Source organism: Phyllobates terribilis, unplaced genomic scaffold, assembly GCF_046119375.1.
Source record: "Phyllobates terribilis strain yellow unplaced genomic scaffold, ASM4611937v1 Scaffold_499__1_contigs__length_1316695, whole genome shotgun sequence".
NCBI classification, from domain to species: domain Eukaryota; kingdom Metazoa; phylum Chordata; class Amphibia; order Anura; family Dendrobatidae; genus Phyllobates; species Phyllobates terribilis.
Window position 1 is genome coordinate 385,965 of NW_027363259.1, and position 24,192 is coordinate 410,156.

The 24,192-nt window shown below is 42.6% G+C and overlaps 5 non-coding genes and 1 pseudogene across 5 annotated transcripts; all 6 read left to right on the forward strand.

Annotated features, from left to right (window-relative positions):
• The first annotated feature begins 1,019 nt into the window (after nt 1-1,019).
• Nucleotides 1,020-1,195, forward strand: LOC141230315 (U2 spliceosomal RNA; annotated as a pseudogene).
• A 12,091-nt stretch (nt 1,196-13,286) lies between these two features.
• LOC141230364 (U2 spliceosomal RNA) lies at nt 13,287-13,479 on the forward strand. Its single transcript, XR_012296895.1, has one exon. It is a non-coding gene; the product is annotated as a U2 spliceosomal RNA (small nuclear RNA).
• A 1,114-nt stretch (nt 13,480-14,593) lies between these two features.
• Nucleotides 14,594-14,784, forward strand: LOC141230550 (U2 spliceosomal RNA). Its single transcript, XR_012297009.1, has one exon. It is a non-coding gene; the product is annotated as a U2 spliceosomal RNA (small nuclear RNA).
• A 1,115-nt stretch (nt 14,785-15,899) lies between these two features.
• LOC141230551 (U2 spliceosomal RNA) lies at nt 15,900-16,090 on the forward strand. Its single transcript, XR_012297010.1, has one exon. It is a non-coding gene; the product is annotated as a U2 spliceosomal RNA (small nuclear RNA).
• A 1,115-nt stretch (nt 16,091-17,205) lies between these two features.
• On the forward strand, nt 17,206-17,396 carry LOC141230934 (U2 spliceosomal RNA). The gene has a single exon (XR_012297380.1). It is a non-coding gene; the product is annotated as a U2 spliceosomal RNA (small nuclear RNA).
• Nucleotides 17,397-23,730: 6,334 nt separating this feature from the next.
• On the forward strand, nt 23,731-23,922 carry LOC141230377 (U2 spliceosomal RNA). Its single transcript, XR_012296902.1, has one exon. It is a non-coding gene; the product is annotated as a U2 spliceosomal RNA (small nuclear RNA).
• The last annotated feature ends 270 nt before the right edge of the window (nt 23,923-24,192 follow it).

The window sequence follows — 24,192 nt, forward strand, 5'->3', positions numbered from 1 at the left end:
TGTTATATCTCAGTTATGTTTATCCCCCAAGTGACCTTACAGCGAGAAGATTACAGAGAATGCTGTTTGAATTTGTGTGGAACTCTAAGTTCGAAAAGGTGAAGAGAGAAACAATGTACAAGATGCACCACCTTGGTGGTAAGGATGTTCCCAACGTCAAACTGTTTTTATACTCCAAGTTTTTTAGCCTCTGTTTTAAATATATGTTTGCTTCAAGCCCTTGGGCACATTTTTTAAGATATGCAGCTGGCCACATTTTTAGGAGGCGAAAGTGGATATCCATTTCTTTAACAAGCCCAGTGTTGTTATCACCTCCACAACAATATGCCATCCTGGAGAAAGTTATCAGATTATATGGCCTAGATTCTTTTGAGATGGAGACATTGAAGAATGCAAGGAAGCTGCTGCAGCAATTAAAAATGAAAGAAACTTTGACGCCCATAAGCCATTATTCATATACCAGAGTCACTAAAATATGGAATTTAACAAATGCACCTTACCTGATGAATCAACATAAAGATTTAGCTTGGATGATTGTGCAGGAATGTTTACCGACTCGTGATTTCCAGTATAAAAGAAGACTTAGTACTATACAAACCTGCCCGAGGCATCAGTGCAATAATGATGAGACTACTATGCACCTTATTTGGAATTGTGATTTTGCACAGCAAGTGTGGAAAGACTGTGGTGAGCTTTTAAAATTTTTATCTGGTCTTAATTTTTTAAGCCATGAAGTGGTTTTATATGGGATTTTACCAAACATGACGAAAGAAAAAGAGAGAGTTTTATGGTGCACTTTGAGTTGTGTTAAAAGTGCTCTATGGAAGACCAGAAACATATTGTTGTTTAAAAGAGACTATATAGAAGTCAAGGATTGTATAAGACTGGCATTAAGTGAAATTTATATGTACTACCTAATGGATATGAAGAAGCTTGGAAAGAAAAGAGCCCTGAGTATATGGAACTATCACCTATGGAAGATGTTATTTTAAAGCTCTGAAGAAAAGATAAAGACTACGATATTTTAAATATAAACGCAAAATCTGTTCTTATCAGTTTAATATCTGATACGTCCCCTATCTGGGGACCATATATTAAATGGATTTTTAGAACAGGGAGATGGAAAAAGAGCTTGCTCTGTCCACTCCACGCATTGACCTGGTATTGCAGTATCTCCAGGACCGGTGCACCCCTTCTTTAATGCAGTTTCTAAAATCAGAAAGAATTGAATTCAATGTTTTTTGTTCATTTTGCTTGTTTGTCGGATTTTGGGATGGACTCTTTGGCTCTGCTTTTCTTCTCCTCATTGGATTTTTCATGTTCAAAGTTGCAGAAGCCAGATTACAAGCTCATTTTGGTTCAACTTCAGCAACTGTGCATTGCATTGCCATGTAATGTGATGCAATGCTATCTTTCTAGCTCTCCCTTTTTACTTCCTTTTGGATAAACAGACATATTAGGCAAGCATTTTGGAGCTTTCACCTAAATAACTACAGGTGGTGAGATAAGCTGCACAATATAATTGACCTTTCAGTATATTGTTGCACACACACCATCTATTTAGCAAATGCCCTTGTTATCAACAGCAGCCTTTTAAACTCACCTGAGCTAACAGGTATGTGCGCTGGTTACTCTGCTGCGCTTAAAATTTCTTTTTTGGTTTGCTACAATGCCTTTTCTGAAACGTTGTCTCCTTCTGCTGGAACACTGACTTCTTTCATTTAATGCCTGCAGACTATAAAAGAGAACCCAACCCAAAAAGTTTGGTTGATTAGTCTGTGGCATTCTGTTAAACTGTTGCTTATGGCGGTCTCTGTGAGCTTCTCAGCGACATTCAGCCAGCCAGGTATCCTGCCTGCAGTAGATGGAATGTGGCAATGGAACGCTGGCTGCGCGTGTCATAATAGGCTCTGAGCCTTTATATACCTGTGCACAGCAGCAGCCACCTTCAGTCTGCTGCTGGACAGCCAGCAGCAGCAGCAGCAGGAGAGGTATGTAATCAGGAGCCCTCCTGCTAAGGGTAGACAGCTGCTCGTTCCACCCCACCCCCCGCCTTAATTGGTTCTCCTCCCTTCCAACGGTGTTGAGGCGGGTGGGAACAGCAGGGGGTGAAGGTGCTGTGTTTAAAGAGGTGGAGTTATGCAGATCTAAAACGCGTGGATTGCAGCAGCAGCAAGCCGAAAAGTGCAGGCATGTAAGGGATCTAGAGGTTGACAACATGTCTTCTTAACGGGAGTCCAGGAGCTCATCTCCACAAATGGACTTTTTAGGATCCTTGGGTGGCTCCGTAGTTTGAAACCAATTCTGGTTATCGCTTCTCGGCCTTTTGGCTGCGATCGTATGACTGTACCTTGATTGGTGCGAGTCTCCTGGAGGAATCCGGACCCTTTTGTGGAGGATTTTCTGCTTTTTCCTGTGGTATTCCATGCCGACAGAATCCAAGATGTCTTTTGTGAAGAACACCATCCGTTTGTCCGTGGATCCATCTGACCAGAACAAGAACAACGTGGTTTTCATTGTCCAAGACATCGTTGAAGGCAAAGCTGGAGCAAGACGTTCTGAGATCTTCAGTGTCAACGAATTTTCACGTCAAGGTAATTATGACGTTACCTTTATGGACCAGGATGTTTGCCTTAATGTCTTTGAATGGCTCCGTGGTCACTCTAGTGACCCCTGCTTGGAAGGAGTTAGATGGGAACCTTTGTTTGGTCTGCAAGAAAAGGAGGTGACTGTGACTGTCTATAACCCTTTTACAGACCCTGAGCTGCTGGAGTGCTTCCTCTCTCGCTACTGTGAATATGTGCGGAAGGGAGTGAAGCAAGTCAATTGTCTAGGAATCTTTAACTGTCAGTATAAATTCCGTGTGAAATTGAAAAGGGATCCTGACAGTGTGGGGGGCTTTAGACACCCTCCATCAAATTTTTCCGTTGCAGGCCATAGAGGTTTCCTCTTTTACCCAGGCCAGCCCATGTTTTGCCGTAGATGCTTTTCTTTCGGACATACCATGGTAACATGCCTTAAAGGGCAGTGTTGCCGAAATTGCAGAAAGGAGGGGCATATGGCCAACCAGTGTCCAGAGGCCAAGTCCTGTGATGTCTGTGGGAGTAGTGATCACATGTATAAGGACTGTCCTATGAGTGCACCTAGACGTTCTGATAAAGAACAGAAGGAGGAGGAGCTGGAGAGGAGGCAGATGGCAAGCGCACTGAAAGTGCTGGAAAGATTGGAGAGGGAGGAGAGAGAGGGAAGGAGGCGGGAAACTGGTAGAGCCTCTCCCTCTACGGCGCCAGAGGAGGTGTCCCTGAGACCATGTTCTTCTTCTGCTGAAGAAATGAGGAAGAAGCGGAGGGAAGAAAAGGAGTTCTGGAGGGAAGTGGCAAAGGTGGAGAAAAAGGCAGTGTCTGCGAGAATATCTAGGAAAGTGGTGGAAGCAGAGCTGCCTGAGATGATGACTTTTGGAGAGGCAATGGACGCAACAGGATGTGAAGTGCAAATCTCGGAACCCGACAGTCCTGAACACCCTTCGGGTCCTGAATAGTGTTGAGCATTCCGATACTGAAATATCGGGTATCGGCCGATATTCACTGTATCGGAATTCCGATACTTAATTCCGATACTTTTATAATATCGAATACCGGAATCGGAAGTTCCCATAATGCCTGCGCTCTGCAGTGTCTGTGAAGGATGACAAGCTGGATGGCAGCGCTCAGCTGCGATCCAGCTTGTCATCAGAATGCCATCCCAGCGTGGGAGAATTCTCCTGATTGTTTAAAAGCCGGCGGGCGGTAAAAAGCCGCCGGCTTTTAAACAATCACACAGCCCATACTGCTTCCCCGCAGCCTCCCACCCCGATCCTCCGCTCCCCTCGCCACCTCCAATCCCAATCGTAAATTAGGACCGGGCGGGGAGCGCAGCACCAAGGAGCGAAGGACCCGGGCGGGGAAGCCGGCAGTGAAAAGACTTCACCGCCGGCTTTCCCGTTCTGTGCTGCGCTTTCCCGCCAGTTATTTCAAATGAACAGCTGAGGTATCAGGTGATGCCGATCAGCTGTTCATTTGAAGTAGCCGCGGTGCCCTCAGAGGGTTCATGTGAGTTCATGCTTGACTGCATGAACTCACATGAACTTTCCCACGGCCGCACAGGTCAGCCTCACCTCCCAGACCCGTCATGATTAGTGTGTGCGGGGTGTGTGTGTGCGGGGTGTGTGTGTGTGCGGGGTGTGTGTGTGTGCGGGGTGTGTGTGCGGGGTGTGTGTGTGCGGGGTGTGTGTGTGTGCGGGGTGTCTGTGCGGGTGTCTGTGCGTGCAGGCAGACATAGGCCGATGTGACACTACTACTCCCATCGGCCTATGTCTGTCCCCCGTCCACTCGTGCCAGCAGGATCAGCTCGATGGGAGCAGTAGTTCCCATCAGCCTGATCCTGCTATATAAATTGCCCTACTGTGTCCCCAATAAATGTTAGATACATGTCATTGGTGGCCAGTGGTTACCTAAAAGAAATTAGTTTATACATTACCTGTCCCCGCCGATCGCCACCTAAAATAAAGTAAAAAATAAAAAACTACACCTATACTCACCTAGACACCTAATTCCCCGAAGCCATCGATCTCCTGTAATAAAATATAAAATAATAAACCACAACCTTATCCTTACCCCTCCGTAGCAGTCCACGAGTGTCCCACGAAGATCTCCAGTTCAGAGCAGCCACATAGAATGTGACCGCTCTGAACCGCTGCCGCCGCTAGAATGACGGGGCCGTAAGGGTTCACCAGAGTTAAGGCAGCGCTGCTCCGGTTAGCTGCTTTACGGCACTGCTGTATCGTGAGAAATTCCCACGGTACAGCACTGCCGTAAAGGAGGTCTCCGGAGCTGCGCTGCCTGAATGCACTCCGGTAACCTCAGTCAGTGGCTCCCGCTGCCGGGAGCGGACGTGTTCCCGGCAGCGTGAGCTTACAGCAGCCATGCACAGCTGTCACCATCTCCAGATGTGACAGCTGTGCATGGGAGATCAGCGCAGGAACGTGGACAGGTAACTATTTTTTTTTAGTAAACTAAGAATTAAATAAAATGGTGTTTTATTTCAAATAAATTATTTTTTTCTGGGTGTAGTGTGTTTTTTCTTTTTAACACTTTGTAGGTTAGTAATGGGGGTGTCTTATAGACACCCATCATTACTAACCTGGGCTTCATGGCAGCTGGCGCTGACATGAACCCCACCACTATTACCCCCTGCCACCGCACCAGGGCAGCGTGGAAGAGCGAGGCTAAGTGCCAGAATTGGCGCATCCTATGGATGCGCCATTTCTGGGGCGGCTGACGGCTGGTGTTTCTAGCCTGGGAGGGGGCCAATATTCATGGCACCCTTCCTGAGCTATTAATATCAGCCCCCAGCTGTCTGCCTAGCCTTTGCTAGCTATTAAAATAGGGGGGACCCCACGTCATTTTTTTTGGGGGGGTCCCCCATTTTAATAGCTAGTAAAGGCTAGGTATTCAGCTGGGGGCTGATATTAGTAGCCTGGGAAGCTCCGTGGGTTTTACCCCCTTCCCAGGCTTCAAACATCTGCCCCAGCCGTCTGCTTAACCTCCGCTAGAGACTAAAATTATGGGGGATCCCACGCCATTTTTTTTTAAAATAAATCCTTTATTTTAACACTAAATGACATTTGAGGACTTAATAAAGATGCAGTCCCTAAATTATTATTTATTTTTTAATAAATTTTTCCCAAAACTTTTGACGTGGGCTTCGCCATATTTTTGTATGCCAGCCAGGTACAGCATCCAGCTTCTATGAACGCGCCATTTTCCGGGGCGGCCGCGGACTGCAATTTTCAGCGGGGGGCAGAAAGCTTGGGCCTCCCTGCGCTGCAGATTCCATCCCCCAGCTGCCTAGTTGTACCTGGCTGGACACAAAAATAGGGAGAAGCCCCACGTTTTTTTTTTTTTAATTATTTCATGAAATTCATGGAATAATTAAGAAAAAAAGGGCTTCCCTATATTGTTGTGTCTGGCCAGGTACAAATAGGCAGCTGGTGGTTGGGGGCAGCCCGTTCCTGCCTGCTGTACCTGGCTGGACACAAATATAGTGTGAAGCCCCACGTCAATTTTTTTTTAATTATTTCAGGAAATTCATGAAATAATTAAAAAAAAATTATGTGGGGCTTCGCCCTATATTTGTGTCCAGTCAGGTACAGCAGGCAGGAACGGGCTGCCCCCAACCACCAGCTGCCTATTTGTACCTGGCCGGACACAACAATATAGGGAAGCCCTTTTTTTCTTAATTATTCCATGAATTTCATGAAATAATTTAAAAAAAATTGACGTGGGGCTTCGCACTATATTTGTGTCCAGCCAGGTACAGCAGGCAGGAACGGGCTGCCCCCAACCACCAGCTGCCTATTTGTACCTGGTTGGACACAACAATATAGGGAAGCCCTTTTTTTCTTAATTATTTCATGAATTTCATGAAATAATTAAAAAAAAAAAATACGTGAAGCTTCTCCCTATTTTTGTGTCCAGCCAGGTACAACTAGGCAGCTGGGGGATGGAATCTGCAGCGCAGGGAGGCCCAAGCTTTCTCCCCCCCCCCCCCCCGCTGAAAATTGCAGTCCGCAGCCACCCCGGAAAATGGCGCGTTCATAGAAGCTGGATGCTGTACCTGGCTGGCATACAAAAATATGGCGAAGCCCACGTCAAAAGTTTTGGGAAAAATTAATTAAAAAATAAATAATAATTTAGGGACTGCATCTTTATTAACTCCTCAAATGTCATTTAGTGTTAAAATAAAGGATTTATTTTAAAAAAAATTGACGTGGGGCTTCGCCCTATATTTGTGTCCAGCCAGGTACAGCAGGCAGGAATGGGCTGCCCCCAACCACCAGCTGCCTATTTGTACCTGGTTGGACACAACAATATAGGGAAGCCCTTTTTTTCTTAATTATTCCATGAATTTCATGAAATAATTAAAAAAAAATTGACGTGGGGCTTCGCACTATATTTGTGTCCAGCCAGGTACAGCAGGCAGGAATGGGCTGCCCCCAACCACCAGCTGCCTATTTGTACCTGGTTGGACACAACAATATAGGGAAGCCCTTTTTTTCTTAATTATTCCATGAATTTCATGAAATAATTAAAAAAAAAAATGCTTGGGGCTTCGCCCTATTTTTGTGTCCAGCCAGATACAACTATGCAGCTGGGGGCTGGAATCCGCAGCGCAGGGAGACCCAAGCTTTCTGGGCCACCCCCGCTGCAAATTGCAGTCCGCAGCCGCCCCAGAAAATGGCGCGTTCATTGAAGCGCCATCTTCTGGCGCTGTACCCAACTCATCCAGGGCCCTGGTGCGGTGGCTCACTGGGTAATAAAGGGGTTAAGGCCAGCTTGGTATTATCAGCTGGCCCTAAGCCCAAAATTCATGGGGTCACGCCAATATTAGACATGACCACCATGAATTTCTAGTAAAGTATTTAAAAAAACACAACACCCAGAAAAAAGTCCTTTAATTGAAATAAACACACAATTCTTTATTGTTCTAAATTAAACCATACTTACCATCACGCCCATTCCAGCTGAAGCCAACGATCTCCTGCAATAAAAGTAAAATAATAAAGCAACCTCATCCTTACCTTTCCATGGCTCCCACGACAGCTTCAGCTCTGCTACATCGAGATGACAGGCTGGACCGCAGCAGAACGCTGCCATCCATCCTGTCATCCCGCAGACACTGAGAAGCACAGGCATGCTTGTGCTCCTCAATGTCTGGCTGTGACGGCATAAAGATGAGCCGAGGTCATGTCCAATGAACTCAGCTCACCTCATGTACGTCACTGACAGCGTGGGAAAATTCTCCTGCACTCAGCACTTCAGCGTGAGAATTTTCCCACACTGTCAGTGACGTGCATGAGGTGAGCTGAGTTCATTGGACATGACCTCACCTCATGTATGTCACTGACAGCGTGGGAGAATTCTCACGCTGAAGCGCTGAGTGCAGGAGAACTTTCCCACGCTGTCAGTGACGTGCATGAGGTGAGCTGAGTTCATTGGACATGAACTCGGCTCATCTGGATGACGTCACAGAGAGACACTGAGGAGCGCAAGCATGCCTGCCTTCTCAGTGTCTGCGGGATGACAGGCTGGATGGCAGCGTTCTGCTGCGGTCCATCCTGTCATCTCGATGTAGCAGAGCTGGAGCTGTCCTGGGAACCATCGAAAGGTAAGGATGAGGTTGCTTTATTATTTTTCTTTTATTGCAGGAGATCGTTGGCTTCAGCTGGAATGGGCGTGATGGTAAGTATGGTTTAATTTAGAACAATAAAGAATTGTGTCTTTATTTCAATTAAAGGACTTTACTCTGGGTGTTTGTGTTTTCTTTTAACTTTGACTATGGGGTTAGTAATGGGGGTGTCTTATAGACGCCTCTCCATTACTAACCTGGGCTTGATGTCAGCTGGCATTATAAGCTGACATCAACCCCAACCCTATTACCCCCTGCCACCGCACCAGGGCAGCGTGGAAGAGCGAGGCTAAGTGCCAGAATTGGCGCATCCTATGGATGCGCCATTTCTGGGGCGGCTGACGGCTGGTGTTTCTAGCCTGGGAGGGGGCCAATATTCATGGCACCCTTCCTGGGCTATTAATATCAGCCCCCAGCTGTCTGCCTAGCCTGTGCTAGCTATTAAATTAGGGGGGACCCCACGTTATTTTTTTGGGGGGGTTCCCCCATTTTAATAGCTAGTAAAGGCTAGGTATTCAGCTGGGGGCTGATATTAGTAGCCTGGGAAGCTCCGTGGGTATTACCCCCTTCGCAGGCTTCAAACATTTGCCCCAGCTGTCTGCTTAACCTCCGCTAGAGCCTAAAATTAAGGGGAACCCCACGCCAATTTTTTTTTAAATAAATCCTTTATTTTAACACTAAATGACAAGTACAGTAATCAACACTGTCACTGTACTTCATATATATGTGACTGACATGTTTCTATCTATCTAATCTATGTGTGATTCTCTATTCTTTCTGTTCTAAATTGTCGGGTACAGATGCTGAATTGCCGGCCGGCTTTCTTAAAGAGACGGTGCATGAAAACACTATTATTTTTTTAAATAAATCCTTTACACTAAATGACAAGTACAGTAAGCAACACTGTCACTGTACTTCATATATATGTGACTGACATGTTTCTATCTATCTAATCTATGTGTGATGCTCTATTCTTTCTGTTGTAAATTGTCGGGTACCGGTGTATGCCGCTGATGAATTGCCGGCTTTTCATGTCTACATTATTCTTAGTTGTTTTACTTCATGTAGAATTAACCTACAAGGAAAGAAAGGGTTTATTTTCATTCCGATATTTGTGTCCCATTGACTTGCATTGGTTTCCGGTATCGGAATCGGCGATATCCGATACTTTTTGGGTATCGGCCCGATCCAATCCGATACGATATTTCCTGATATCGGAAGGTATCGCTCAACACTAGTCCTGAAAACATTGAAGATTTTTCTTCGGAGGATGATAGGGGTGCAAAGAAGAGTCGTAGGGAGGATGGTGGGGGCAGTGATGATGCAAATTTTAGTGAGCCTCAGAGGAAGATCAGAACTGCCAGAATGAGGAGTGTGGCTGGTGAAGCCAGCGGGTCGGAAACCAGCTGTTCTGTTCTGATGGCGGAGGAGGATAGTGGTGGTGCTGGATAGTGTCACCATATAATATTGTAAATGTTTTTTTCTTTTTGTCCTCTTGTGAGCTTTGGTTTAGGCCAAAGGCTATTTCTTTGTGTAATTGGTGAAGGAGTAGAAGTATTATGGGATTTACCATAGTGTCCCAAAACGTAAGAGTGTTTAAAAGTAAAGTAAGAAGAGCTGCTATTTTTGAGTTTTTAGCTATGCAAAATGCATCTATTTTTTGTTTACAAGAATGTGGGGTAGTGGATGGTGTGAAAGGGGATGAATGGTCTTATGGAGCGTCTGTGTGGTCGGGGAGTGCATGTAATAAGAATGATGGTGTGGGTATTTTGGTTAAAGGAAGGGAGGTTGTTTTGAGTGATTATTTGGTTATTGAGGTGGGGAGATGTATCCTTGCTAATTTTGTATACAAGAATGTAAAGTTTTGTGTTATTAATGTTTATGCGCCAGTTGAAAAAAATGAGCGCAAAAATTTATTTGAAAAAATTAAGCTTTTTGTTCCAGGAAGAATACCTGTGGTAATTGTGGGTGATATGAACTGTGATGTGGGGAGAGTGAATGTGGATGTGTCTGGGAAAGCATTATTGGAGTTAGTGAATGATTTTGGGTTGTGTGATATGCAGCGCGTGTGTAACATGAATCCTTTGTTGAACACTTTCTTTTCTGAGAGTGGTAGGGTACAATCCAGATTGGATTATTGTTTTATTTCTAAAAATATGGTTTCTGTTAATTATAGGCAGGAAAACGTTCTTTTTTCAGATCATGTGTGTATGTTGTGTGAGTTGGATATAAAAGTTGATGGAGTGTTTGGGAGAGGATTGTGGAAGTTAAATGTTAAACTGTTAGAGAATGAAGATGTGAGAAAGGAGTATGAAAGGCGGTATGAAGAATGGTGTAAGCATAAAAATGAGTTTGGGAATGTTTGTGAGTGGTGGGACTGGGTGAAGAAACAAACAAAAATGTTCTTTAAAAATTTAGGATACAAGTATGCAGCAATTAAAAGAGAGAGTTTTGTTAAACTGAACGCGCGGTTGAGCGTTTTGTATAAGTTAAGGGAAGGAGGAGTTGAGGTGGAGGAGGATATTTTAGAGGTAAAAAAGGAGATTAGTGAGTTTTTGTTGGAGAGAGGGAGAAGCATAGTGTTTAGGGCAAAGATTGATAAGATGGAGCAGGATGAGAAATGTTCTCGGTTTTTCTTTAAAAAAGTTTTTGGAAAGAAACAGAGTATGAGCGTGGTGTATGGAGCAGATGGAAGTGAGGTGAGTGGAGAGGATATGTGTGAAGAGGTGGCTAAGTTTTATGAGGATCTGTATGCAGTGAAACAGAGGGATGAATGTTTGGAGAATGATGTTTTGAGTGTGTTAGAGAGTAAGTTGAGTGAAGCAGAAAGAGAGAGAGTGATGGGTGAGGTGACTGGTGATGAGGTATGGAAGGTTATGTGTAGTATGGCTTTGAATAAGACGCCGGGGGAGGATGGCCTCCCAGTAGAATTTTATCGTGTGATGTGGGGTGTGATTGGTAAGGACTTTGTGGATGTATGTAAGTATATGTGGGGAACATGGAGGTGGCTGAGAGTATGCGTGCAGGTATGGTTGTGTTAATTCCTAAGAAAGGGGATTTGAAAAGTCTGAGGAATTGGAGGCCAATAACGTTACTTAATTGTGATTATAAAATCTATGCAAAACTTATGGCTAATAGGATGCGTGATGTGATAGAGAGTGTGATTGGGGATGAGCAGTGTTGTGCGGTACCTGGGAGGCGGATTCATGAGTGTGTGTGTATGTTAAGAGATTGTCTATGGGATTGCATGGGTCGTAAGAAGAGTGTATTTTTGTTAAGTTTGGATTTTGAAAAGGCTTATGATAGGTTGTCGCATGGTTTTTTGTTCAGAGTGTTGTTAAAAATGGGTTTTCCGGCTGATTTTGTTGGGCGAGTGAGAAGTTTGTATGCGGGTGTTTATAGCTGTGTTTTAATGAATGGGTATGTGGGTAGGAAAGTGAATGTGTTTTCGGGTGTGCGACAGGGGTGTCCTTTGTCCCCTGTAGCATTTATTTGTGCAATTGAGCCATTGTTGTGTATGCTGAGGAAAGATAAGGTAATTCGTGGTGTGCAAGTGCCGGGAGGTGGAGGAAAAGAATGGAAGGTGAGTGGTTATATGGATGACGTGTGTGTATTATGTGATTCTGAATGTTCGGTGAGGCGGGTGAAGTTGTTAGTGTCTATTTTTTGTGGTGCATCTGCGTTTAAAGTGAATTGGGAAAAGAGTGAGTGTAAGGGTTTTGGAGGCGGAAGTTTAAGTAGGGATGTAGGTGTGAATGTAGTGAATGGACCTATTAAAGTTTTGGGTGTGAAGTTTTCAGAGAGTTTGGATGGGAAAGAAAGTTGGGATGATGCGAAAGGAAAAGTTGAGCAGAAGTTGAATTTTTGGAAATTGAGGAGTTTATTCTTTTTTGGGAAGATTTTAATTGTTAAGAGTGTGGTGTTGCCAATATTTTTATATATTGCGGTAGTATTTCCACCAGGATATATGTGTATGAGAAGCTTGAATAGAATTTTATTTGTTTTTTTGTGGAACTCGAAAATGGAGAGAGCTAGGAGAGAAATTTTGGTTAAAAGAGTGGAAAAAGGTGGTTTGGGTTTTCCGAATTTGGACGTGTTTTTTGGTGTGAATATCGTTGTGTTTGTTTTGAAAGTGATTAGGGCGGATGGAAAGTTTTCATCTATGTGTAGGTATTTATTTGGAGCGTATTTGTTTCGTTTAAAGTGGCAAGAAAGGGATTTGCGATGTCCGATTGCTTTTGAGGTGCCTGTATGGTATGTGTGGGTTTATAAGTTTTTGGTGAGGTATGAACTGTGTGATGCAGATGTGAGATTGCTGGAGAATAAGAAGGCTGTGTATAGGATGATTGAATGTAGAGAGGTAGAATGTGGAATAAATATGGCTAGGGGTGGTGATGTGCAGAAGGTTTGGAAGAAAGTGCGGATGAGTGGTATGACCAACAAACAGAGTGAAGTTGTGTGGCAGTCTTTACATGGAGTATTACCTGTGAGAGAGTTTCAGAGGAATAGAGGTTTGGTGAGGAGTGAAATGTGTCCAAGAAATGGCTGTGGTGGAAGGGAAAGTGTGTTGCATGTTTTTTGGAATTGCCAGTATGCTAGAGATGTGATTGGGAGAATGGGGCCTTTGTGTAAAGAATTGTGTGGTGTGAATTTGTTGTCTTTTGAGTTGTTTATGTTTGGTTTGGGAATATGTGATGGGACGAAGGAAAGAGTCTTGTGGTTGATGCTTGCATGTATAAAGGAAGTGTTATGGGATGTGAGGAATGTGTATGTGTTTAAAAGGAAGGAAATTGCTGTAAAGGATAGTGTGAAGGTGATTTTGGGGAAGATGTATGTGTGTTTCCTATGGGACAAAAAGAGGAGAGGGGAAGTGGATGCGGAGGGAATATGGAAAGTTAAAAAGTGGAGATATATTGTTAGTACCTCTTGATTTTTGTTATTGTTGTTTTGAAATATGAAATAAATATTTCCGATGATGATGGGGACAGCAAATTGCGTATTGGATTTGACGCAGCTGTTTTGATGGAATTTTCCTTTGTCTGGTTTCCATAGACTGTGGAATTTCCTCGTCTGAGGAGAAAAAAAAAAAAAAAAAAAAAATCTGTTCTTATCAGTTTAATATCTGATACGTCCCCTATCTGGGGACCATATATTAAATGGATTTTTAGAACAGGGAGATGGAAAAAGAGCTTGCTCTGTCCACTCCACGCATTGACCTGGTATTGCAGTATCTCCAGGACCGGTGCACCCCTTCTTTAATGCAGTTTCTAAAATCAGAAAGAATTGAATTCAATGTTTTTTGTTCATTTTGCTTGTTTGTCGGATTTTGGGATGGACTCTTTGGCTCTGCTTTTCTTCTCCTCATTGGATTTTTCATGTTCAAAGTTGCAGAAGCCAGATTACAAGCTCATTTTGGTTCAACTTCAGCAACTGTGCATTGCATTGCCATGTAATGTGATGCAATGCTATCTTTCTAGCTCTCCCTTTTTACTTCCTTTTGGATAAACAGACATATTAGGCAAGCATTTTGGAGCTTTCACCTAAATAACTACAGGTGGTGAGATAAGCTGCACAATATAATTGACCTTTCAGTATATTGTTGCACACACACCATCTATTTAGCAAATGCCCTTGTTATCAACAGCAGCCTTTTAAACTCACCTGAGCTAACAGGTATGTGAGCTGGTTACTCTGCTGCGCTTAAAATTTCTTTTTTGGTTTGCTACAATGCCTTTTCTGAAACGTTGTCTCCTTCTGCTGGAACACTGACTTCTTTCATTTAATGCCTGCAGACTATAAAAGAGAACCCAACCCAAAAAGTTTGGTTGATTAGTCTGTGGCATTCTGTTAAACTGTTGCTTATGGCGGTCTCTGTGAGCTTCTCAGCGACATTCAGCCAGCCAGGTATCCTGCCTGCAGTAGATGGAATGTGGCAATGGAACGCTGGCTGCGCGTGTCATAATAGGCTCTGAGCCTTTATATACCTGTGCACAGCAGCAGCCACCTTCAGTCTGCTGCTGGACAGCCAGCAGCAGCAGCAGCAGGAGAGGTATGTAATCAGGAGCCCTCCTGCTAAGGGTAGACAGCTGCTCGTTCCACCCCACCCCCCGCCTTAATTGGTTCTCCTCCCTTCCAACGGTGTTGAGGCGGGTGGGAACAGCAGGGCGTGAAGGTGCTGTGTTTAAAGAGGTGGAGTTATGCAGATCTAAAACGCGTGGATTGCAGCAGCAGCAAGCCGAAAAGTGCAGGCATGTAAGGATCTAGAGGTTGACAACATGTCTTCTTAACGGGAGTCCAGGAGCTCATCTCCACAAATGGACTTTTTAGGATCCTTGGGTGGCTCCGTAGTTTGAAACCAATTCTGGTTATCGCTTCTCGGCCTTTTGGCTAAGATCAAGTGTAGTATCTGTTCTTATCAGTTTAATATCTGATACGTCCCCTATCTGGGGACCATATATTAAATGGATTTTTAGAACAGGGAGATGGAAAAAGAGCTTGCTCTGTCCACTCCACGCATTGACCTGGTATTGCAGTATCTCCAGGACCGGTGCACCCCTTCTTTAATGCAGTTTCTAAAATCAGAAAGAATTGAATTCAATGTTTTTTGTTCATTTTGCTTGTTTGTCGGATTTTGGGATGGACTCTTTGGCTCTGCTTTTCTTCTCCTCATTGGATTTTTCATGTTCAAAGTTGCAGAAGCCAGATTACAAGCTCATTTTGGTTCAACTTCAGCAACTGTGCATTGCATTGCCATGTAATGTGATGCAATGCTATCTTTCTAGCTCTCCCTTTTTACTTCCTTTTGGATAAACAGACATATTAGGCAAGCATTTTGGAGCTTTCACCTAAATAACTACAGGTGGTGAGATAAGCTGCACAATATAATTGACCTTTCAGTATATTGTTGCACACACACCATCTATTTAGCAAATGCCCTTGTTATCAACAGCAGCCTTTTAAACTCACCTGAGCTAACAGGTATGTGCGCTGGTTACTCTGCTGCGCTTAAAATTTCTTTTTTGGTTTGCTACAATGCCTTTTCTGAAACGTTGTCTCCTTCTGCTGGAACACTGACTTCTTTCATTTAATGCCTGCAGACTATAAAAGAGAACCCAACCCAAAAAGTTTGGTTGATTAGTCTGTGGCATTCTGTTAAACTGTTGCTTATGGCGGTCTCTGTGAGCTTCTCAGCGACATTCAGCCAGCCAGGTATCCTGCCTGCAGTAGATGGAATGTGGCAATGGAACGCTGGCTGCGCGTGTCATAATAGGCTCTGAGCCTTTATATACCTGTGCACAGCAGCAGCCACCTTCAGTCTGCTGCTGGACAGCCAGCAGCAGCAGCAGCAGGAGAGGTATGTAATCAGGAGCCCTCCTGCTAAGGGTAGACAGCTGCTCGTTCCACCCCACCCCCCGCCTTAATTGGTTCTCCTCCCTTCCAACGGTGTTGAGGCGGGTGGGAACAGCAGGGGGTGAAGGTGCTGTGTTTAAAGAGGTGGAGTTATGCAGATCTAAAACGCGTGGATTGCAGCAGCAGCAAGCCGAAAAGTGCAGGCATGTAAGGGATCTAGAGGTTGACAACATGTCTTCTTAACGGGAGTCCAGGAGCTCATCTCCACAAATGGACTTTTTAGGATCCTTGGGTGGCTCCGTAGTTTGAAACCAATTCTGGTTATCGCTTCTCGGCCTTTTGGCTAAGATCAAGTGTAGTATCTGTTCTTATCAGTTTAATATCTGATACGTCCCCTATCTGGGGACCATATATTAAATGGATTTTTAGAACAGGGAGATGGAAAAAGAGCTTGCTCTGTCCACTCCACGCATTGACCTGGTATTGCAGTATCTCCAGGACCGGTGCACCCCTTCTTTAATGCAGTTTCTAAAATCAGAAAGAATTGAATTCAATGTTTTTTGTTCATTTTGCTTGTTTGTCGGATTTTGGGATGGACTCTTTGGCTCTGCTTTTCTTCTCCTCATTGGATTTTTCATGTTCAAAGTTGCAGAAGCCAGATTACAAGCTCATTTTGGTTCAACTTCAGCAACTGTGCATTGCATTGCCATGTAATGTGATGCAATGCTATCTTTCTAGCTCTCCCTTTTTACTTCCTTTTGGATAAACAGACATATTAGGCAAGCATTTTGGAGCTTTCACCTAAATAACTACAGGTGGTGAGATAAGCTGCACAATATAATTGACCTTTCAGTATATTGTTGCACACACACCATCTATTTAGCAAATGCCCTTGTTATCAACAGCAGCCTTTTAAACTCACCTGAGCTAACAGGTATGTGCGCTGGTTGCTCTGCTGCGCTTAAAATTTCTTTTTTGGTTTGCTACAATGCCTTTTCTGAAACGTTGTCTCCTTCTGCTGGAACACTGACTTCTTTCATTTAATGCCTGCAGACTATAAAAGAGAACCCAACCCAAAAAGTTTGGTTGATTAGTCTGTGGCATTCTGTTAAACTGTTGCTTATGGCGGTCTCTGTGAGCTTCTCAGCGACATTCAGCCAGCCAGGTATCCTGCCTGCAGTAGATGGAATGTGGCAATGGAACGCTGGCTGCGCGTGTCATAATAGGCTCTGAGCCTTTATATACCTGTGCACAGCAGCAGCCACCTTCAGTCTGCTGCTGGACAGCCAGCAGCAGCAGCAGCAGGAGAGGTATGTAATCAGGAGCCCTCCTGCTAAGGGTAGACAGCTGCTCGTTCCACCCCACCCCCCGCCTTAATTGGTTCTCCTCCCTTCCAACGGTGTTGAGGCGGGTGGGAACAGCAGGGGGTGAAGGTGCTGTGTTTAAAGAGGTGGAGTTATGCAGATCTAAAACGCGTGGATTGCAGCAGCAGCAAGCCGAAAAGTGCAGGCATGTAAGGGATCTAGAGGTTGACAACATGTCTTCTTAACGGGAGTCCAGGAGCTCATCTCCACAAATGGACTTTTTAGGATCCTTGGGTGGCTCCGTAGTTTGAAACCAATTCTGGTTATCGCTTCTCGGCCTTTTGGCTAAGATCAAGTGTAGTATCTGTTCTTATCAGTTTAATATCTGATACGTCCCCTATCTGGGGACCATTTATTAAATGGATTTTTAGAACAGGGAGATGGAAAAAGAGCTTGCTCTGTCCACTCCACGCATTGACCTGGTATTGCAGTATCTCCAGGACCGGTGCACCCCTTCTTTAATGCAGTTTCTAAAATCAGAAAGAATTGAATTCAATGTTTTTTGTTCATTTTGCTTGTTTGTCGGATTTTGGGATGGACTCTTTGGCTCTGCTTTTCTTCTCCTCATTGGATTTTTCATGTTCAAAGTTGCAGAAGCCAGATTACAAGCTCATTTTGGTTCAACTTCAGCAACTGTGCATTGCATTGCCATGTAATGTGATGCAATGCTATCTTTCTAGCTCTCCCTTTTTACTTCCTTTTGGATAAACAGACATATTAGGCAAGCATTTTGGAGCTTTCACCTAAATAACTACAGGTGGTGAGATAAGCTGCACAATATAATTGACCTTTCAGTATATTGTTGCACACACACCATCTATTTAGCAAATGCCCTTGTTATCAACAGCAGCCTTTTAAACTCACCTGAGCTAACAGGTATGTGCGCTGGTTACTCTGCTGCGCTTAAAATTTCTTTTTTGGTTTGCTACAATGCCTTTTCTGAAACGTTGTCTCCTTCTGCTGGAACACTGACTTCTTTCATTTAATGCCTGCAGACTATAAAAGAGAACCCAACCCAAAAAGTTTGGTTGATTAGTCTGTGGCATTCTGTTAAACTGTTGCTTATGGCGGTCTCTGTGAGCTTCTCAGCGACATTCAGCCAGCCAGGTATCCTGCCTGCAGTAGATGGAATGTGGCAATGGAACGCTGGCTGCGCGTGTCATAATAGGCTCTGAGCCTTTATATACCTGTGCACAGCAGCAGCCACCTTCAGTCTGCTGCTGGACAGCCAGCAGCAGCAGCAGCAGGAGAGGTATGTAATCAGGAGCCCTCCTGCTAAGGGTAGACAGCTGCTCGTTCCACCCCACCCCCCGCCTTAATTGGTTCTCCTCCCTTCCAACGGTGTTGAGGCGGGTGGGAACAGCAGGGGGTGAAGGTGCTGTGTTTAAAGAGGTGGAGTTATGCAGATCTAAAACGCGTGGATTGCAGCAGCAGCAAGCCGAAAAGTGCAGGCATGTAAGGGATCTAGAGGTTGACAACATGTCTTCTTAACGGGAGTCCAGGAGCTCATCTCCACAAATGGACTTTTTAGGATCCTTGGGTGGCTCCGTAGTTTGAAACCAATTCTGGTTATCGCTTCTCGGCCTTTTGGCTGCGATCTGTAGTGGGTTGCGTCATTTGGCCAAGGTGATCTAGGTGGATCTTTGCACTCGGCCTTCTGGATCTTGGTCCAGCTGCTGCTATTGGGTGTGGAGCAAAGTCTAGATTTGCCTTTTCTTCCTGGAGGACGGTTCTTTTTCGTGGTGTGGAGGTCGGTAGGACGAAGAGGATTGAAATCCGGGTGGAGCTGCGATCTGCTGTGTCGTTTTTTTTCCTGATCATCTGTGGAAAAAGAAGGAGGAAAAGAATATGGAATCGAAGAGGCCATTTGGAGGTAGGAGGGAAAATCGGGAGAACAATTCCAATGACTATTTTTCAGAGGATTATCCTTTGAAGGATACACTCCGTTTGTTGGTGGCTCCTGGTTATCGGCAGGAAAAGGATTCCGAGTTTATCTTCAGAGAGATTTGTAAATTTCTGAAGATTGAAAAGGAGGAACTTTTTTGTTTTCAATCCTTTTTTTCGAGAGGGATATATGATTTAACTTTAATGGGGAACTCTCAGTGTGAAAGAGCCTATACTCTCTATGAAGTTAATAGGGAGAACGAGCTTTTTGTTGGAGTGAGAGTGATTCCCTCCTTTCAGTTCTCCATGAAACTGCTAACAATACATTTGTTCAGTCCATTTGTTACTGATAGTGAAGTAATAAACTATCTAAGTGCATATTGTGAGAAAGTTATCCCAAGAAAACGTGGGGAAACTAGGTTCGGAGTATGGAACGGAAAAAGGGTTTTTCTGGTAGCCTTCAAGAAGGACCCAGAAGAAGAAGGTGGGGTACTTAGACCACCACCAAATGTCTATGTTAATCGTAGCCGTGGATATCTGTTTTTTTCGGGTATGCCTAATTACTGTTATGGGTGCCGTAAATATGGACATTTGGATATTGTGTGCAAAAAGTGTTGTAGGTGTCCCGGTTCAGCTCATCAGGAGGATGCATGTCCAAATAAGAAGAAAGGAGGCGAGGAGGAGATGGATACTTCATCAGAACATCGGCAGAATGAAGCCGAGGATGGTGAGGAAGCAAGTGAAAAGAGAACTGATGAGCAGGAAATGGAGGAGGTGAGAAAAGTAAAGAAGAAGAAAACACCGGAAGAAGAGAAGAGAAAGAAAGAAGAGAGAGGGAGGAGGTCGGAGGAGGATGAGAAAAGAAAGATGGAAGAAAGGAAGAAGGAGAAGGAGTTAGAAGAAGATAAGAACAGAGAAGAGCAGAAGAAAGAAGGTCGGGAGAAGGAAGAGCAGAAGAAAGAAGAAAAGAAGAAAGAAGAAAAGAAGAATGAAGAACGGAGGATTGAAGAATTGAAGTCTGTGCTGGTGGGTGTGGGACAATTAATGCAGAAAGTCCCTCCACCAAGCAAAGAGAGTAATATAAAAGAACAAGGGGGTGAAGTAAAAAAGGGAGGCGCAGGGGGAAAGGTGGTGGTAGTGAAAAGTCAAAGCCTGCCTGTAATAGGGCCTTCCCCTAGGGAGATTTTATCTCAGAGTATACCCTGTGGTCAGGAAAGGATGGATTCATCAAAAATTTTGAAAAGAAGTGTAGATGATAAAGAGCGTGGTGTAGGGCCATGTGTAGTAAAAGTATTTGCTTGTGAAAAGGATTTTGACATTTCCAGTACATCAGAGTCGGAAGGGCTGAGTATCGATGAAAGTGCTTTGCAATCCGATGAGGGCGGGGGAGATAGCCCGGTGCCAGTCACTAAAAGATGATCAGGGCGGCTTCCCTGAATGTTCAGGGTTTCAATGACTTATATAAAAGAACTGTGATTTATGACTATTTTAATAATGAAAATTTTGATTTTGTATTTCTTCAAGAATGTAATTTGTCAAAGAAGTTAAATTATGATTTTTTACGGGGTATATGGAAGGGTAATTTATGTTTTTCAGGCGGGAATGAATTCAGAAGTGATGGGGTTGGTTTTATATGTTCCAGGGAATGGGAGATTACCAACTACGAAGAAATATACCCTGGTAGGATTCTAAGAGTGGATGTAGAAAGGAATGGGAAGAAATATAGATGTTTTAATATTTATGCCAATACAGAAAAAGTTTTAAGGTTACATTTGTTTGAAATTTTGCAGCTTTTTATCCCAGGTGTAGTTCCAGTAATTTTAGGGGGAGATTTTAATTGTCAACTAAATAATGTAAAAGATGGTTCGGTTTCTTGTCTCAAGGGTATTTTATCTTCTTTTAACCTAAAAGATGCTTGGTGGTTGGACGGGCAGAAGAAGGAGTATGAAATTACTTGGGAAGGAAGAGGTTGTTCCTCGAGAATAGATTATTTGTTTATATCCAAGGATTTTACTTGTTCTAATTTTAAAACGCATAAAGCACCTTTTTCTGATCATAGAATAATTGAATGTACACTGATGGTAGAGGCGGATGAGGGAAAAAGGCCGTCTCATTGGAAACTGAATGTATCATTGTTACAGCATAAGGAGGTAAGGGAGGATTTTAAATTTTTCTTTGAGAAACTGAAATTAGAAAAGAAATGTTTTGACTCTACTTTTAAATGGTGGGACTACATGAAAAAGGAAGTTAAATTATTCTTTATGGAAGTAGGCAAGAGGAAAGCTGCGGATAAGCGACAGTCATACAATAACCTTAATGCAAATCTACAGTGTCTGTATCAGTTTAGGAATAATGGAGTTAATGTGGAGGAGGAAATTATGGTGACGAAGGAAAAAATTCAAAAATGTCTGAGAGAAAAAGGAAAAGAAATTATCTTTAATTCTCGTGTGAAGGTGTTGGAGGAAGACGAGAAATGTACTAAATTCTTTTTTAAAAAAATCTGTGAGAAAAAGGCCTTTATGGGGGTTTTAGAGGGGGAAAGGAGTTTGGAGGGGAAAAAGATGAAAGTGAAAGAATTTTATGATAACCTGTTTTCAGCAAAAAATACAGATAGGTCTTTGAAGGAGCATTTTTTAGGAGGGTTGGATAAATGTTTTACTAAGGAAAATAAATTATTATTATCAGAGGGTATTTCAAAAGAAGAAGTTTTTAATACAGTTAATACATTGCAAAACGGTAAGACACCAGGGTCGGATGGGTTACCCATTGAGTTTTATAAAATATTATGGGATATTGTGGGGAATGAATTTTATGAAATGTTTTTAAAAGTTGAGTCTTTATGTCGTGTCCCGGAGTCATGGTTGGAGGGGGTAATTGTTTTATTATACAAAAGAGGTGATAGAGAATTGCTAAAAAACTGGAGACCGATTACTCTTTTAAATACAGATTATAAAGTTTATGCGAAGCTGTTGGCAAATAGATTAAAGAAAGTGGTGAGTTCGGTGATAGATATAGACCAAACGTGTGCAGTTCCAACGCGGAAGATCAGTGACTCGTTGATTTTAATTAGAGACATAATATGGGATGTTTCCGATAGAAGACAGAAGATGGCGTTAATTACTCTGGATTTTGAAAAGGCTTATGATAGAGTCGCCCATGATTTTTTATTCGATGTTTTAAGGAGAATGGGTTGCCCGGATGATTTTAGTAAACGTATTAAATCCTTGTATCAAGCATGTTTTAGTAAAGTATCTGTAAATGGGTTTTTATCTGGAAGTGTAAAGATTAATTGTGGGGTGAAACAGGGATGCCCCTTATCCCCTATTCTTTTTATCTGTGCGATTGAGCCTCTTTTAACTGCTTTTAGGAAAGACAAAGTGATTAATGGTTTTTTTATTCCTGGGAGTTGAGGAGAGCAGGTTAAAGTGGTGGCTTTTATGGATGATGTGACTGTTTTTGTAAAAGATTTAAGAAGTATGAATAGGGTTTTAAGAACGGTTGAATGGTTTGGGGCGGCATCAGGTTTTAAGATCAATTTGGAGAAATCTGGTGTTTTAACGATGGGCGGTTTTATCTTAGAATCCGATTGTAAATTATTGAGAGTCTTTGAAGCAAAGATTTTAGGCATCTATTTTTCGGAAGAGTGTGGAAATGTAAAAAATTGGGAATCACTGTTGGAGAGGGTTAGGAAAAAGGTGTCTTTTTGGAATCTGAGAGAGCTAACGTTGGAAGGGAAGATTTTAATTATCAAGCAGGTTTTACTCCCAATGATTTTATATGTTGCAACCATTTTTATTCCACCTGTCAATGCGATGAAAAAAATTATTAAAGTATGTTTTAATTTTTTATGGAGATCAAAAATGGAAAGGGTTAAGCGCGAAGAATTGTATAAGCCAAAAAAGAAAGGTGGTAAAGGTTATCCTGATATCAAAGCCTTTTTATATGCAAAGTATATGGCAAACTGCATAAATATTTTATTAGGGTCAGAATCGAAGCTTAAAGCCTTTTCTATTTATAATTTGGGTTTCTATATAAGAAAATATAAGTGGGTGGACATGAGATTGAATAGACCTTATAGATTTTTACCCCCAAGTAACTATGTTGTGCTGGAAAAGATTTTGAGAGATTATGATCTAAAAGGTTTTGATCTTAAGGTACTGAGGTGTCATAAAAAGATATTACAAGTCTTGGAAGGAAGGTTAAACACTAGTCCAGTGGAGCACTTTATGCCAAAGATAGTGGACAGGATTTGGCTGAATGTAAACTATGTGTTCTTATCAAATGAACATAAAGATTTGTTATGGTGTATAATAAAGGATTGCTTACCGACACGAGAATTTCAGCATAGACGTGGTCTTGTTCGTTTTGAAAAATGTCCAAGACAGAGATGTGGAGGTAGTGAGACTCCTATGCACGTATTCTGGAATTGCGAGTTTGCACAAAAAGTCTGGAGGAAAATGTGCAATCTGATTAAAGCTGTGAGTAATGTTAATTTTTTAGATTTTAACAGGGTGTTCTATGGGATGGGTGTAAAGGAAGAAGATTTTAAGGTGGTGTGGGTGATTATAACATGTGTAAAGATGGCAATTTGGAAGGTGAGAAACATTTTGATTTTTAAACATAATGAAGTGTCTGTTGAACAGTGTATTAAGTTGTGTCTAAGTTATTTATTTATGTATTTTTGGAAGGACAAAATGGTTTTGGGCATAAGAAAAGCAGATGTATTGTGGAAGCAAAATGAATGGAATATACTTACTGTGTAGCCTTTGTTGTCATTGAAAATCTTTTTCTGGAAAAATACAAATATTAATTACAGGAAAAAAAAAAAAAAAAGTTAAAAAGAAAGTTAAGAAAAAGGAAAGAAGGAAATATATATGTATATATATATATATATATATATATATATATATATATAAAAAAAAAAAAAAAAAAAAAAAAAAAAAAATCTGTTCTTATCAGTTTAATATCTGATACGTCCCCTATCTGGGGACCATATATTAAATGGATTTTTAGAACAGGGAGATGGAAAAAGAGCTTGCTCTGTCCACTCCACGCATTGACCTGGTATTGCAGTATCTCCAGGACCGGTGCACCCCTTCTTTAATGCAGTTTCTAAAATCAGAAAGAATTGAATTCAATGTTTTTTGTTCATTTTGCTTGTTTGTCGGATTTTGGGATGGACTCTTTGGCTTTGCTTTTCTTCTCCTCATTGGATTTTTCATGTTCAAAGTTGCAGAAGCCAGATTACAAGCTCATTTTGGTTCAACTTCAGCAACTGTGCATTGCATTGCCATGTAATGTGATGCAATGCTATCTTTCTAGCTCTCCCTTTTTACTTCCTTTTGGATAAACAGACATATTAGGCAAG